The following is a 13,731-nucleotide window of genomic DNA, read 5'->3' as shown; positions in this document are numbered from 1 at the left end:
GAACTAGAGTATATTATGCTAAGTGAAATTAGAGAAAGACAAATTTATGACTTCACTCATGTGGAATTTGGAATTTAAGATACACAACAGATGAATATAAGAGAAGGGAAGCAAAAATAATATAAAAACAGGGAGAAAAACCATACATTAATAACATTGAATCTGTAATAGAAAACCTTCCCACCAACAAAAATTCCAGGCCCTGATGATTTTTCTAACAAATGTTCAAGGAAGAAATGACATCAATCTTAGATAAACTTTTTCAAAAATAGAGGAAAAGGCATTTTTTCTTAACTTGTTTTTCAAGGCCAGCACAACCTCACAAAGACATTAGCAAAAATATTTCTTATAAACACAGATGCAAACATTCTTAACAAAAATATAAGCAAATTGATTCTAATCAAGTAGAAAGTATCCCAGGAATGCGAGCCTGATGTAACATTTCAAAAGAAACCAATGTAATCTACTACATTATGGGATAAATGAGATAAACCACATGATAATCTCAAGCGATTCGTTGATGTATAGGGCAAAGTTCAACACTAATTTATGATTTTAAAAATTCTCATCATATTGGGAACAGAAGATTAGGAACTCCTCAATCTGATAAAGAATATCTAACCAGAAGCCTAGCGCTGCTATGCTTAGTACTGAAATACTGAATGGTTTTCCCCTTAAGACCAGAATGTGACAAGGACACGTACTCTTACTGGTTCTGTCCATCACTGTTATAGGACCCTGAACGCTGCAACGGGGGAAAAAAAAAGACCTAAAACTGTTCCTATTCACAGAGGACTTGGTTCTTTGTACAGAAAATCCCAAGGAATTCACAAGAAACAAACTAAGTAAACAGAAAACCAACAAAACAGTATCTGAGAAGTGAGGTTAGCCAGATCACAGAACACTAATACGGTATTTAAAACAACTAGATTTTTGAGAGCAGTAAGCACTTGGAAAATACTATTACACTCAAGTTTCATTTACAGCAGCATCCAAAACCCTAAAATTTTTTAGGAGTCAGATTTAACAAAAGACATACAGGACCCTTATGTTGAAAAGTTACACATTCCCTAGAGAAACCAGATTTGTAAATGTTCATGGACCAGAAGAGTCAATACTGTTAAGATGTCAATCCTCACCAAATTGCTCTGCTGATTCAATACAATCTTAACTCTAATCCTAGCAGGTTCATTTGACAGAAACTGAGAAAATGACTTAAAAATCTGTATGGGAATGCAAAGAGCATAGATTAGCCACAGCAATATTGATATGCAAATGGTCAACAGCACATGAAAAGATGTTCATCACTGTCATTCAGAAATGCAAAATAAAATGCGACACTACCACATTTCTACTAGGATGGCTTACATTAAACAGAGGAGCCATATGGGGGCATCCAGTGCTCAGTTAGGTGTCCTACTCTATCTCAGGTCATGATCTTAGGGTTCGTGAGTTCGAGCCCCGCACTTGGGATCTTCTGTCCTCCCCCTCTCCGCCTCTCCTCCGCATGCACTCTCTGTCTCTCAAAAATAAACATTAAAAAAAAAAAGGCCGAGTCACGCCAAGGAAGGGTACACAGCAGCACGCACTCTCACGCCTGCTGAAGCTGTCAGCCGGCTCGGCCTCTTCAGAAACCAGCGCGGGAGCGTCCTAACGAGTCAGACATACACTTAGCATATGGTCCAGCAATTCCACTGCTGGGTGCAGTCTGACCCGTAAGAAATAAAACACATGTCTACGCAAGACTAACACACCAACGGTCACAGCAGCTTTGTTCACAGTAGCCAAAATCTGGCAACAACCCAAACGCCCATCGATAGGTGAATGGATATACAGAGCGGACCCTGCTCAGAACCAAGGGCACGAGCCCCAGCAACTCTTAGAGCACTTCGCTGAGTAAAAGGGCCGAGACCTAAAAGACAACGCAGGAGCCCCTTATATGAAACTCTAGCAAATACAAAGTAATCTATACAAGGCCTCTGAACAGAGGCAGAGGGAGAGACAGATTCAAGGAAATGCTGGAAAACCACCTGGCACACCCTGGCCACAGGACCCAGCAGGTCTGCTCCTGGCTGATTTATGCAAAAGAAAAGGAAAATGTGTTCACACAAACACCTACACCAACACTCACAGTAGCTTTATTTCAACGGCCCAGACTACCGTTAGTCCAACTGTCCTTCAACTGCACGGTTAAAAACTGTGGTACGAATACGCCATGTAATACTTCTCAGCAGACCGAAGGAACCACTGCTGTGACAACCTGGATGAGCGCACTGGGATCACACTGAGGGGACAAATAAAGTCAATCCCAAAAGGTTACATACTGTATGACTGCATTTACGTAACATTTTTGAAATGGTACAATGTTAGAAATAGAAGACGGATGGATGGTTGCCAAGGGGTCAAGGACAGAAGCTGAGTGTGACTACAAAGGCCAATCGGGGGGGCGGGGGGGGGGCTGTGGCACTGAGGACTTCAGGGTTTTGAGTCCACTGGTGGGTCCACAAACCCATGCAGGTGGTACCACTGTGCAGGCGTCAGCACGCACACAAATGAGTGAAAGTAAAGATGGGGAAACCTGAGTAAGACTGGTAGATTAAACAGCATCAGTATCCAGGTAGTGACATAAAACTACAGCTTGGCGGGGCGCCTGGCGGGCTCAGCTGGTTGAGTGTCCAGCTCTGGCTCAGGCCATGATCTTACAGTTTGTGGGTTTGAGCCCCATGTCAGAACCTGTGCTGACAGCTCAGAGCCTGGAGCCTGCTTCAGATTCTGTGTCTCCCTCTCTCTCTGTCCCTCCCTGGCTCACACTCTGTCTCTCAAAAATGAATAAATGTTAAAACAAAACAAAACAAAGTGTCATGATTTCTTAGAACTATATGTGAATTTATAATCATCTCAATTAAAATTGCAATTAACAGCTAATTACCTGACGAACGCAAGGTACGTGGTTTAGACCATTAAAAGAAGTTCTGACTAGAAGGAACACAGCACATCTTACCAGCAACAAAAGCCAGATCTAACAGAGCCAGCAACAATGAAACACTGGATACAGAGGCCTCAGTTCTGACCCGGCCCAATTCCTTCACTTCACAGGAGATGAAAAGGGAAGCCCAGAGATGCAAAATGATCCACCTAAAGTCACAAACAGTAAGTCACAAAAGCGGGCCCAGAAGCCACTGCAGGATTTCAAGTTCAGGGATTGACCACACTAAAGGAACATGTCCCTCCGGCTTTCCGAAGACACACTGTCACAAGCTGTGACGAGCTAAGTGCTCATTCCTACTGCTTAAAGTTAACAACAAGAACAACAACAACAAAGTTGGTCCGAGGGTGGTGGGTTATCATTAGGCTGATTAACAAAGTTAACAGTAAAATAATAAATAAACCATCTTTCCAGGAAATACAGTAATACCTCTAAAAAAGGGTTTCCAGGGGCACCTGGGTGGCTCAGTCAGTTGAGGGGCCAACTCTCAATTTCAGCTCAGGTCATAATCCCAGGGTTTTGCGGGTTGAGCCCCATATTGGGCTCCATGCTGAGCGTGGAGCCTGCTTAGAATTCATTTTTTCTGTCTAAAATAAAATAAATTAAATTAAAAATAATTTTTACAAAGGGGCTTCCAGGGACACCTGGATGGCTCAGTTAAGCATCTGACTTTGGCTCAGGTCATGATCTCGCAGCTTGTGAGTTCGAGCCCTGCATCGGAGTCTGTGCTGACAACTGAGTCTGGAACCTGCTTCTGATTCTGTGTCTCCCTCTCTCTCTGCCCTTCCCCACTAGTGCTCTGTCTCTCAAAAATAAATGTTTTGTTTTTTTTTAAAATGTTTTATTTATTTTTGATACAGAGAGAGACAGAGCATGAGAGGGGGAGGGGCAGAGAGAGAAGGAGACACAGAACCAGAAGCAGGCTCCAGGCTCTGAGCTAGCTGTCAGCACAGAGCCCGACGCGGGGCTCGAACCCACGAATGTGAGATCTGACCTGAGCCGAGGTCAGAGGCTTAACTGACTGAGCCACCCAGGCGCCCCTCAAAAATAAATGTTTAAAAAAACTTTTTAAATGTTTATGTATTTTTTGAGAGAGAGAGAGAGAGAGAGAGAGAGCGAGAGAAAACAAGTCAGGGAGGGTCGAAAAGGAGGGAGACACAGAATCAGAAGCAGTCTCCAGTCTCTGAGTGGTCAGCACAGAGCCCGATGTGGGGATCAAACTCAAGAACTGTGAGATCATGACCTGAGCTGAAGTTGAACGTTCAACCAACTGAGCCACCCAGGCGCCCTTGGACATAATTTTTAAATTCAATACTGATTTAATAACTTACCTGTGTGGGGCACCTGGGTGGCTCAGCTGGTTAAACTTCCAACTCTTAGTTTCAGCTCAGATCATGATCTCATGATTTCATGAGTTCAAGCCCCACATAGGGCTCTCCGCTGACAACGTGGAGCCTGCTTGGGATTCTCCCCCTCCCTCTCTCTGCCCTTCCCCACTCGCACTGTCTCTCTCTAAAAAATACGTAAACAAAATAAATAGATAAACAAACTTTCTCAAAAATAAACATTAACAAATAATAAAGAATACATAAATGTAAGAGTCAGGGAAAAGTACTGCTCCTGCCTTCTATTAAAAAAATTTTTTTAATGTTTTATTTATTTTTGAGAGAGAGAGAGTGTGAGAAGGAGAGGGGCAGAGAGAGAGAGACACACACAGAATCCGAAGCAGGCTCCAGGCTCTGAGCAGTCAGCACAGAGCCCGAGATGGGGCTTGAACTCAGGAATCCTGAGATCATGAGCTGAGCGAAGTCAGATGCTCAACCAACTGAGCCCCCCAGGCGCCCCTAGTCCTGCCTTCTACATGAAACCACCATCTGAAGCCAAGAGAATGAGGAACCTGGGATTGAAGAGTGGCGTCGTCTAGGCCTGTGGCAGAAGTGACGGTGGGAGACACAACAGCAGCTCCCACTCCCCACACTCCCGTGGGAACATCATTACCACACCTAAGGCAAAGGTTAATGCTCATGATGAACAGGAGGAGGGTGCAGGGGTGGATGGCCACAATGCGCCAGGTCCCTGGATTCCCTCCAGGGGCCACCTCGAGCACCCACCGGACTGGGTTCCTGTAGTGTGGCAGCCCCCAGGGGTCGGGCTTCCCCCCTCTCCCAGGCAGGCTCTATGGCAGTGACATCATTTCGGTGGAGACCGAAATACAGACAGGTGAGGCCAGGAGATGAACTCCAACCCAAGGGCATCACCCCTTGGCCTACGACCCCCGTTAAACCACCTCACCCCTAGGCCCAAGGGATGATGTTGTGTTGCTAAGGGCGGAAAATAAAACAAGTCTCACTGCCAAGAGAGAGATCACGGGTTTCGGAATCAGGATGCGAGGATTCTAAGCCTAGCTCTGAAAGTTTCTAGCTGTGTGACCTTAGGCAAGTCACTGCAGTGCTCTGAGTCTCCTTCATCTGTAGACCTCACTGGACCAGGTTAGCAAAGAGCCAAGAGATCTTCAGTCAGGAGCAGGCCTCTTAGTCAATGCTGATGTAGCAGCGTGTTCCAAGCAGCTGAGTGTGAGCCAGCACAAAGGGCCCTACGGAGCTGGCCCCCAACAGCAGCACCGCAGTGCTGTCAAACCAACTTCTGCCCCGAACGTGATTGCTCTTCCTCAGTACCCAAACCCTATTAAATAGTTGGCTTCTAAACCCCATCCACAGAAAAACATTATGCGTTTTGCCCCTTCATACATTTTGTAAAGAGAAATCCAAGGCTTTTGGCAACCCTGTACCAAGCGAGTCTCCTTCCCAACAACATCTGCTCACTTTGTGCTTCTGTGTCACATTTGGATAACTGGTGCAGTATTTCAAACATCTTATTGTTATATTTGTTATAGTGATCTCTGATCAGCGATTCTGACTCTGAGGGTTAGCATTTTTTAGCAATAAGGTATTTTAAAATTGAGATATGTACTTAAAAAATTTTTTTTTACACATAATGCTACTGCACACTTACCAGCCGACGGTTTAGCGTAAATGGAACTTTTATACACACTGGGAAACCAAACAGTTCCCTTGCCTGGCTCTCCGGCGATGACTCAGAGCGGCTCACCCGGCCCCCCTGCCGAATGAGATGTGCCTGCGAGCCCGCAGCAGCCAGAAGCAGCCAGCTACTTAATCTGATGGAAGAGATACCCCGTGAAACTTTCACACTTTAAATTATGATTTAAAATTCAGTATTATTTAAAACTCAGTATGTATGCTATCTATCACCAATATTACTGCACTGAATGTCAAAAGTTCCTAGTCTCGGATAGAACCATCCTAAAAAAGATCAATAAAATAATCTAGAATTAATTTTCTTAGTTTCAGTGGATTGCCAGTAACTATATCCAAACTTGTCTTTCTTTTCTTTTCTTTTTTTGCATGAAGGCACAAGCATGCATGAGCAAGGAGGGGAGAAGGGGCAGAGAGAGAGAGAATGCCAAGCAGGCTCTGCTCTGTCAACACTGGACTCAATCCCACAACCTGTGAGATCACGACCTGAGCTGAGATCAGACACTCAACTGACTGAGCCACCGAGGCGCCCCCAAACACTAAGCTACTCAGCACCCTGAGCCACCTGTGACTGGCGGCTCTCCCTCTAATTCGAGTAGCACAAATCTGTAACACGCAGCATCAGAATGTCAGCGGGACAACACGTGAACAATCCTGACCCAATAATGCTATGACCAGGAAAGCTCTCCACAGACAGAGGCACAGACTAATGTTTACATGGACGTGAGAACTATGGAACAAGGAGCTTCTAGAAAAAAATGACCTGTTGAAAAACCCAGTCAGTGAAAACACAAACCAAAAGGCAGCAGTTAAAAATGGAAACCAGGGGCAAACGGGTCTGTGGACAGGTGTTGAACCCTCGGAAATCCAAGAACGAGACTAAAGAGCACTGGGAGCTGTGGTAACAAATCTGATGGATACAAACATCACAAAGTCACAACCACACAGGAGACAGGTGGGGAGAGGGGTGTGCACCGCAGACAAGGCTGGGATCCGCCTGCACTGAAGGAGCAGCAATTTTATTACCATCACCTTGATTTTTCTGTATGTCAAATTCAAGGAAAAGTATGGGGCGCCTGGGTGACTCAGTCGGTTGAGTGTCCGGCTTTGGCTCAGTTCATGATGTCACAGTTTGTGGGTTCGAGCCCCGCGTTGGGCTCTGTGCTGACAGCTAGCTCAGAGCCTGGAGCCTGCTTCGGATTCTGTATCTCCCCCTCTCTCTGACCTTCCCCTGCTCTCACTGTCTCTCTCTGTCTCTCAGAAATAAATAAAAACATTAAAAAAAATTTTTAAAACTTCAAGGAAAAGTAAAATAACACTTTCATGTAAAAGACTATGCAAATATCTTTTGAAGGTAAGTGTCTAGTTGTTTATGAGAAAAACCAGGAACCAGAAGTTAACACTTTCTTGGCCGTGTAGTATTCATCCATTTAAAAAAAAATGTTTATTTATATATTTTAAGAGAGCGAGCACAGCGGGGGAGGGGCAGAGAGAGAATCCCAAGCAGGCTCCACATTGTCAGTGCAGAGCCCAAAGTGGGGCTCAATCTCACAAACCGTGAGATCATGACCTGAGCCGAAATCAAGAGTCGGGCAGACACTCAACCAACTGAGCCATCCGGGTGCCCAACTGACCCATTTTTATACCATGACTTGGTTTTTTTAAATCATGTTCTCTATGCTTTTCTGTAGGGTTTGAACTTATGTAATAAAGTCACGTGTCACTTTAATAAAATCTACAAAGTTGTCATTCTCGGAACATCAGCTGCCACAAGACCTCTTCTAAAAGTGCTTCGGATACATGACCACCCTTCCTAGAAGGTATTTTTTAATGAGTCGCCTCAAGGACAGCTTTACTTAGCACGTTTGGGGTGCTGGGCCAGAGATGCCCCTGTAACCAGGGGTCTGGAGCCCCTCTCCAAGGGCTAACTTCCCTCTTGCAGCCAGTGAGTCTCCAACAAGCAGTGCGGCAGAAAGAGAAAGCTGCTCTTTTGTGAGGGGCGAGTCTGATTGTTTTGGCCAGTTGATGGAAGGCACCTAGACGCTGACCCCAATTTTTCCTAAGAACCATCCTAACGTGGACTCCCTCCCAATCTAATGTCAAATCCTTTGCAGTTTTCTGGCATCACAAACAATGAGAGTTAGAAACTACCTCCATTATGTCATAATGGAATGACTGACAGCTCAGACCTAACCTAAGTGTATCAAAGCCAAGTACTCATCCCAAAGGAGTAAGCCGGGTACCCCAACAATAAGCACAAACCCTACCACTTAGGTTTACTCTGCTGTTATTTAAAAAAAATTTTTTTAAACGTTTATTTATTTTTGAGAGTGAGAGAGAGAGAGCATGAGCGGGGGACGGTCAGAGAGAGAGGGAGACACAGAATCCGAAGCAGGCTCCAGGCTCTAAGCTGTCAGCACAGAGCCCCATGAGGGGCTTGAACTCCTGAACTGTGAGATCATGACCTGAGCTGAATGAAGTTGGACGCTTAACTGACTGAGCCCCCCAGGCGCCCCTCTGCTGTTATTCTTCGAAGGGTTACTTACTCTAGAGAGGGCACTGAGCAGGCTTTTTTTTAATGTTTATTTTTGAGAGAGACAGAGACAAAGCATGAGTGGGGGAGGGGCAGAGAAAGGGGGAGACCCAGAATCTGAAATAGCTCGGAGCCTGGACAGAGCCTGATGGGGGCTCGAACCCACAAACTGTGAGATCATGACCTGAGCCAATGTCAGATGCTTAACTGACTGAGCCACCCACGTGCCCTGTCAAGTTTTTTTTTTAAATGTATGTTTTTTTATTTATTTTTGAAAGACAGAGACAGTGCGAGCAGGGGAGAGTCAGAGAGAGAGGGAGGCACAGAATCTGAAGCAGATTCCAGGCTCTGAGCTAGCTGTCAGCACAGAACCTGACATGGGGCTCGAACCCACAAACCGTGAGATCATGACCTGAGCTGAAGCCGGACGCTTAACCAACTGAGCCACCCAAGTGCCCCCAACCTTTTTTTATTTTAAAGGGCAAGAGAGGAAATGTTTCTGTCTTGCAGGCCAGTCTTCATCACCGAGCCCCCAATTTTTAGCTCTGCCTTTGAAGCAGGAAAGCACACAGTGTGTGAAAGAATGGGCGCGTGCTCCAATAAAACCTGATTTCATTACAGAAGCAGGTGTAACCCCTGCTCTAGAGGTCAAGTAAGGCTCGAGTGTGGGTTATTTAGGGGAAATTAGGTCCTGCAGATGGTCTCTTATGTTTATATGCTGTGCACAAGTGTAGGCTTAGTTACTGTCACACTATTTTCGTCCTCAAAAGTGACCCTGCACAAATATACAACAAAGAGGCACAAACTTAGGTGACTGACTTAAAGAAATGTTCTGAATATACATTTTCAAGCAAGATGGAAAAATTCAAAGAAGTCGGTTGCAAAATGAAGCAATTAGAGGCCAGAGAGTATCAAGAGTACCCTCTTATCCACATAAAAATGGCTGGAAAAGCCGTGTGAGAGGCAAAGGTATTTTTAACAGAAACCACCCAAGAAAGATCAATGTCATCCTTGTCCGTTCATTCTTCTTACTTCAGTTAATGATTTAGTCACGACTTTCTCTGGCTATGTAACTGGAAAGGCACTACACAACAAATGGGAATATTCAAACCAGAAGACAAATCCAAAAATCAGAAAACAAATGCTACTTACAGCAGAGAAGTACTGTGGCTGCCAGACCTGAGGACAGCCCAGTGGGAGCACAGCGCCCTCAGCGGGAGGACCGAGCCCTGCCGCTCCGCAGTCAGGCCTCTCCGGCTCCCTGGCACCGCCTAGCCCGCCCAGAGCGTCAGACATCCGGAGGTGCAGAGGACGGGCACTTCAAACAGCATTCGACTGGAGACCCTCTCGGCTCACACGTGACCCCCCAATCACAGATCCTCACTATACTTTATGGGTTTTCCCCCCCGGAATTTTAATTAAATTTAAATTATCATATAATATAGAACATCTACCTTATAATATTTCATACCAAAGAACACAGAAACAAGTCCTCCTACTGTGCCCGTCTCTCCAGTGCAGAGGATGGGCTGCTGACGGCATCAAACACGGGAGTGTCGCTGAAGAAGGTGCCGCCCCATCAGTCTTTCCGAGGACTCCACCCGCTGGGCGATGGCACAAGGGCAGTGCAGCACCAGACCCGATGGAGGAAGACCCTGCCCCCGCGCTGCTGGGCATCAACACGTGTAAGTTCACTCACAAGATACAGCGTTAGTCATTCTCCACACCACCTACCTGAAAACTATTTACCGAGTCCTTCCACATGCCAGGCATTGGTAATGCTATGATAAGCAGGAAACACAGTCTGAGAGAGGGGAGTGAGTCTAGCAGAGTAGGATGCTCGGAGTCAGAGTGAACACAGGTCCCCAGTTACACAGTTTTATGGGAACAGGCAACAGAAACAGCTTATATTATTTAAGATTATTCTGGCTGGAAGGCATACAATTCATATAAAGAAAATCATGCCTTGGCACATTATAATCAAAGTGCTGCAAACCAGAGGTCAGGAGAAGATCTTGTGAACAGAGAAAATGGACATATTACGTAAAGAACGAGCACCTGAATGACGTGCTTCTCCTCAGGAATCAGGGGAACCAGGAGGCGGTGGAGCACAGCTTTAAGGGCTGAAGCAGAAAACCCGTCCAACCAGAATTCTGTTTGCAGCAAAAAACAACCCTCCAAAACAAAGGGGAAATAAAGACATTTTCAGAAAAGCAAAGAAGTAAAGAAACTAAGAGAAAGACTTAACTAATAATAAATGTCAAAGAGTCACTCAGGCTGAAGGCAAATGATATCAGAAACTAGCATTTATAGGAAGGAATGAAGCCTTTGGTTAAGTATGCAGGTAAAATACAATTTTCTCCTTTTATCTTTAAAGTTTATTTATTTTGAGGCAGAGAGTGAAAGTGTGCACAAGTGGAGGAGGGACAGAGAGAGAGGGAGAGAAGGTCCCAAGGAGGCTCCGCACTGTTAGTGCCCAGCTGAACGGGGGGCTACCATGACCTGAGCCGACGTCAGACGCTTAACCGACTGAGCCACCAAGGCGCCCCTCCTTTCTGTTTTTAAAAAATACACGCGTGGTGAAAGCAAAAAAACACCATCCCTGACGTTTGCAGCTTATACAGTCAGATGTCAGGCGCGGGGCTCCTCTGGGAAAGGAGGACAGGGCGCGGGAAGGGCACAACTGCCGACGTCAGAGCTCCTCCAGGCATGGGGGATGCGACCACATTAGCTTTAAGGAGAGTGAACACAGAGCAACAGAGGAGAGGGGCGCCTGGGGGGCTCAGTCGGTTAAGCGTCTGGCTTTGGCTCAGGTCATGATCCCATGGTTTGTGGGTTCGAGCCCCATAGCCCCTCTGACAGCTCAGAGCCTGGAGCCTGCTTCAGATTGTTTCCCTCCCTCTCTCTGTCCCTCCTCTGCTCATGCTGTCTCTCTGTCTCTCAAAAATAAATAAAAAGCATTAAAAAAAAATTGGAACAAAGTAACAAACGACTATTCCATACTGGACACAAAGTCATTAGTAAAAAAAAAAAAAAGGTAACATAATGACACAAGCAATAGAGTCGATAAACCTTGGGGCACTTGGGTGGCTCAGATCATGAGCTCACAGTTCGTGAGTTTGAGCCCCATGGCGGGCACTCTGCTGACAGCACAGGGCTTCCTTCAGATCCTGTGTCTCCTCTCTCTCTCTGTCTCTCCCTGGCTTATATTCTCTCTCAAAAATAAATATTAGAGGCACCCGAGTGGCTCAGTCGGTTAAGTGTCTGGCTTTGGTTCAGGTCATGATCTCACAGTTCGTGGGTTTGAGCCCTACCCTACATCAGGCTCTGTGCTGGCATCTCAGAGTCTGGAGCCTGTTTCAGAGTCTGTGTCTGCCTCTCCCCTGCTCACCCTCTCATTCTCAAAAATAAAGATTAAAAAAATATTACAAGATAAAAATAAAAAAATACACCTCAAACACATTATGTTAAGACAAGCTAGACACGAAATGATTCAATTTACCAAAAGATTAAGAACACAAAGAACAATCTATTGTGACATAAACCAGGAAAAGTGATTACAGGCCGTGAAGGGAAACTTCCAGGTTGATAGAGATGCTCTTACACTTAACTGTATGTATACACCAAAACTCAGTAAAATTTACTAAGATCTATGCATTTCCCTGGATGTCAACTCCACCTGCTTAGAAAGCAGCTGTTGTGAGGCTGTTTGTTCCCAAAGCAAATTACATAAGAAAACCAAAACGAGACACAAAACCCCCCAGTCATCTAGAACAGGCCGCCTGCCTTTTACAGACTCTCCCTTGGACCGCCCCACCCCCACGCCTCTGCCATGTCTGCGGCTGCTCTCAACACAGACTGTGTAAGCACAAACCCTAAAAATACTGTCTGGCCCTGGCCTTTAAGAAAAAAAAGTAGCTTCCATGACTATTACTCTAATTGGTATATTATATTTTCAGGCAGAAGATGAAATAGATGTTTCCCAAGCATAGAAACTATTCAATTTAAATGTGTACACCACTTTGCACAGGTTTCAAAGTCCATGTTCTGGTTAGAAACTAAACATTGCCAGGCAATATGCACTCTTAAAAGTTTCATGTCCACTTGGAACAGTCTTGTAACTAAAACACAAACTGTAAATGAAAGAAAGGACCCTATTTCACTTAGTGTATGTGATATTGGGTAATGCATCAGGAAGGTATTGGCAAACAGAAAGGTTGTGGAAGACCAAATAAGAGAGAACAGTTAAGGGGAGAAAGAAATAATGAAGTTTTTGGGTTACTTTAAAAAATGTTTTTAAATGTTTTTATTTATTTTTGAGAGAGAGACAGTGTGAGCAGAGGAGGGTCAGAGAGAGAAGGAGACACAGAATCCAAAGACAGGCTCCAGGCTTTGAGCTGTCAGCACAGAGCTTGATGCAGGGCTTGAACCCACGAACTGTGAGATCATGACCTGAGATGAAGTTGGATGCCCAACCAACTAAGCCACCCAGACGCCCCGTGGGTTACTTTTTAAAAAGTATATATTTTTAAAAAAGTGTATTTATTTATTCTGAAAGAGAAAATCTGTGGGAAGGAGTGGGCAGAGAGAGAGAGGCAAGAAGAGAGAGAACCCCAAGCAGGCTCCACATTGTCAGCCCAGAGCCCTACCTGGGACTCGATCTCACAAGCCACAAGTCATGGGATCATGATCTGAGCCAAAATCAAGAGTGGAACGCTTAACCAACTGAGCCACCCAAGCACCCCTTGTGGGTTTTTTAAGGCATTAAATTCAACTTTTGAAAAAAGTTATTGTCTCACTACTTTATTTCGCTTATTTTCTATAAAGAGAAGGAACACTTTAATGACGAGAATAAACAAACACTGGAGCAGGCCGGCAGCCCCCACTCATGCCACGAGCAGACCCCATGGCAGAGTCCTGGGGGAAGCCCGGGTCATCTCCACCACTGGCCTTGAGACCCAGGGACGGCCCCAGGGACAGCCCGGCTGGGCTGACTGGGTGAACAGTCTTCAACTGTCCAACCCTTTCAGATGCCGATTTCCGTAGGGCAATGACGTGCGAATTTACCGCTTCCTGTCTGAAGCAGCGTGGCACCATCTGGTTTCCCCTAAACCTGTTCTAATCAAGGCCAAGGCATTCCTGAGACCCATCCTCAAGAT

At 45.4% G+C, this 13,731-nt stretch overlaps 1 protein-coding gene across 5 annotated transcripts in view; it reads right to left on the bottom strand.

Moving 5' to 3' along the window:
- The window catches only part of DNAJC5 (DnaJ heat shock protein family (Hsp40) member C5), a 39,950-nt gene that overhangs the window by 7,574 nt on the left and 18,645 nt on the right, over positions 1–13,731 (bottom strand). The window contains exon 1 of one of the 5 annotated variants that reach the window (XM_029916748.1): positions 10,631–10,956. The exons of 3 other annotated variants lie outside the window; for them this stretch is intronic. The gene's annotated coding sequence lies outside the window, so the exon portion shown is untranslated. Of the gene's footprint in view, positions 1–3,001; positions 3,364–10,630; positions 10,957–13,731 lie in introns of those variants that run through there. One more of the 5 variants, XM_029916749.1, reaches the window with a different exon arrangement.

Source organism: Suricata suricatta, chromosome 12 (genome assembly GCF_006229205.1).
Source record: "Suricata suricatta isolate VVHF042 chromosome 12, meerkat_22Aug2017_6uvM2_HiC, whole genome shotgun sequence".
Taxonomy (NCBI): domain Eukaryota; kingdom Metazoa; phylum Chordata; class Mammalia; order Carnivora; family Herpestidae; genus Suricata; species Suricata suricatta.
Note: the sequence above shows the minus strand (reverse complement) of the source record. Positions and strands in the feature narration are given on the sequence as shown.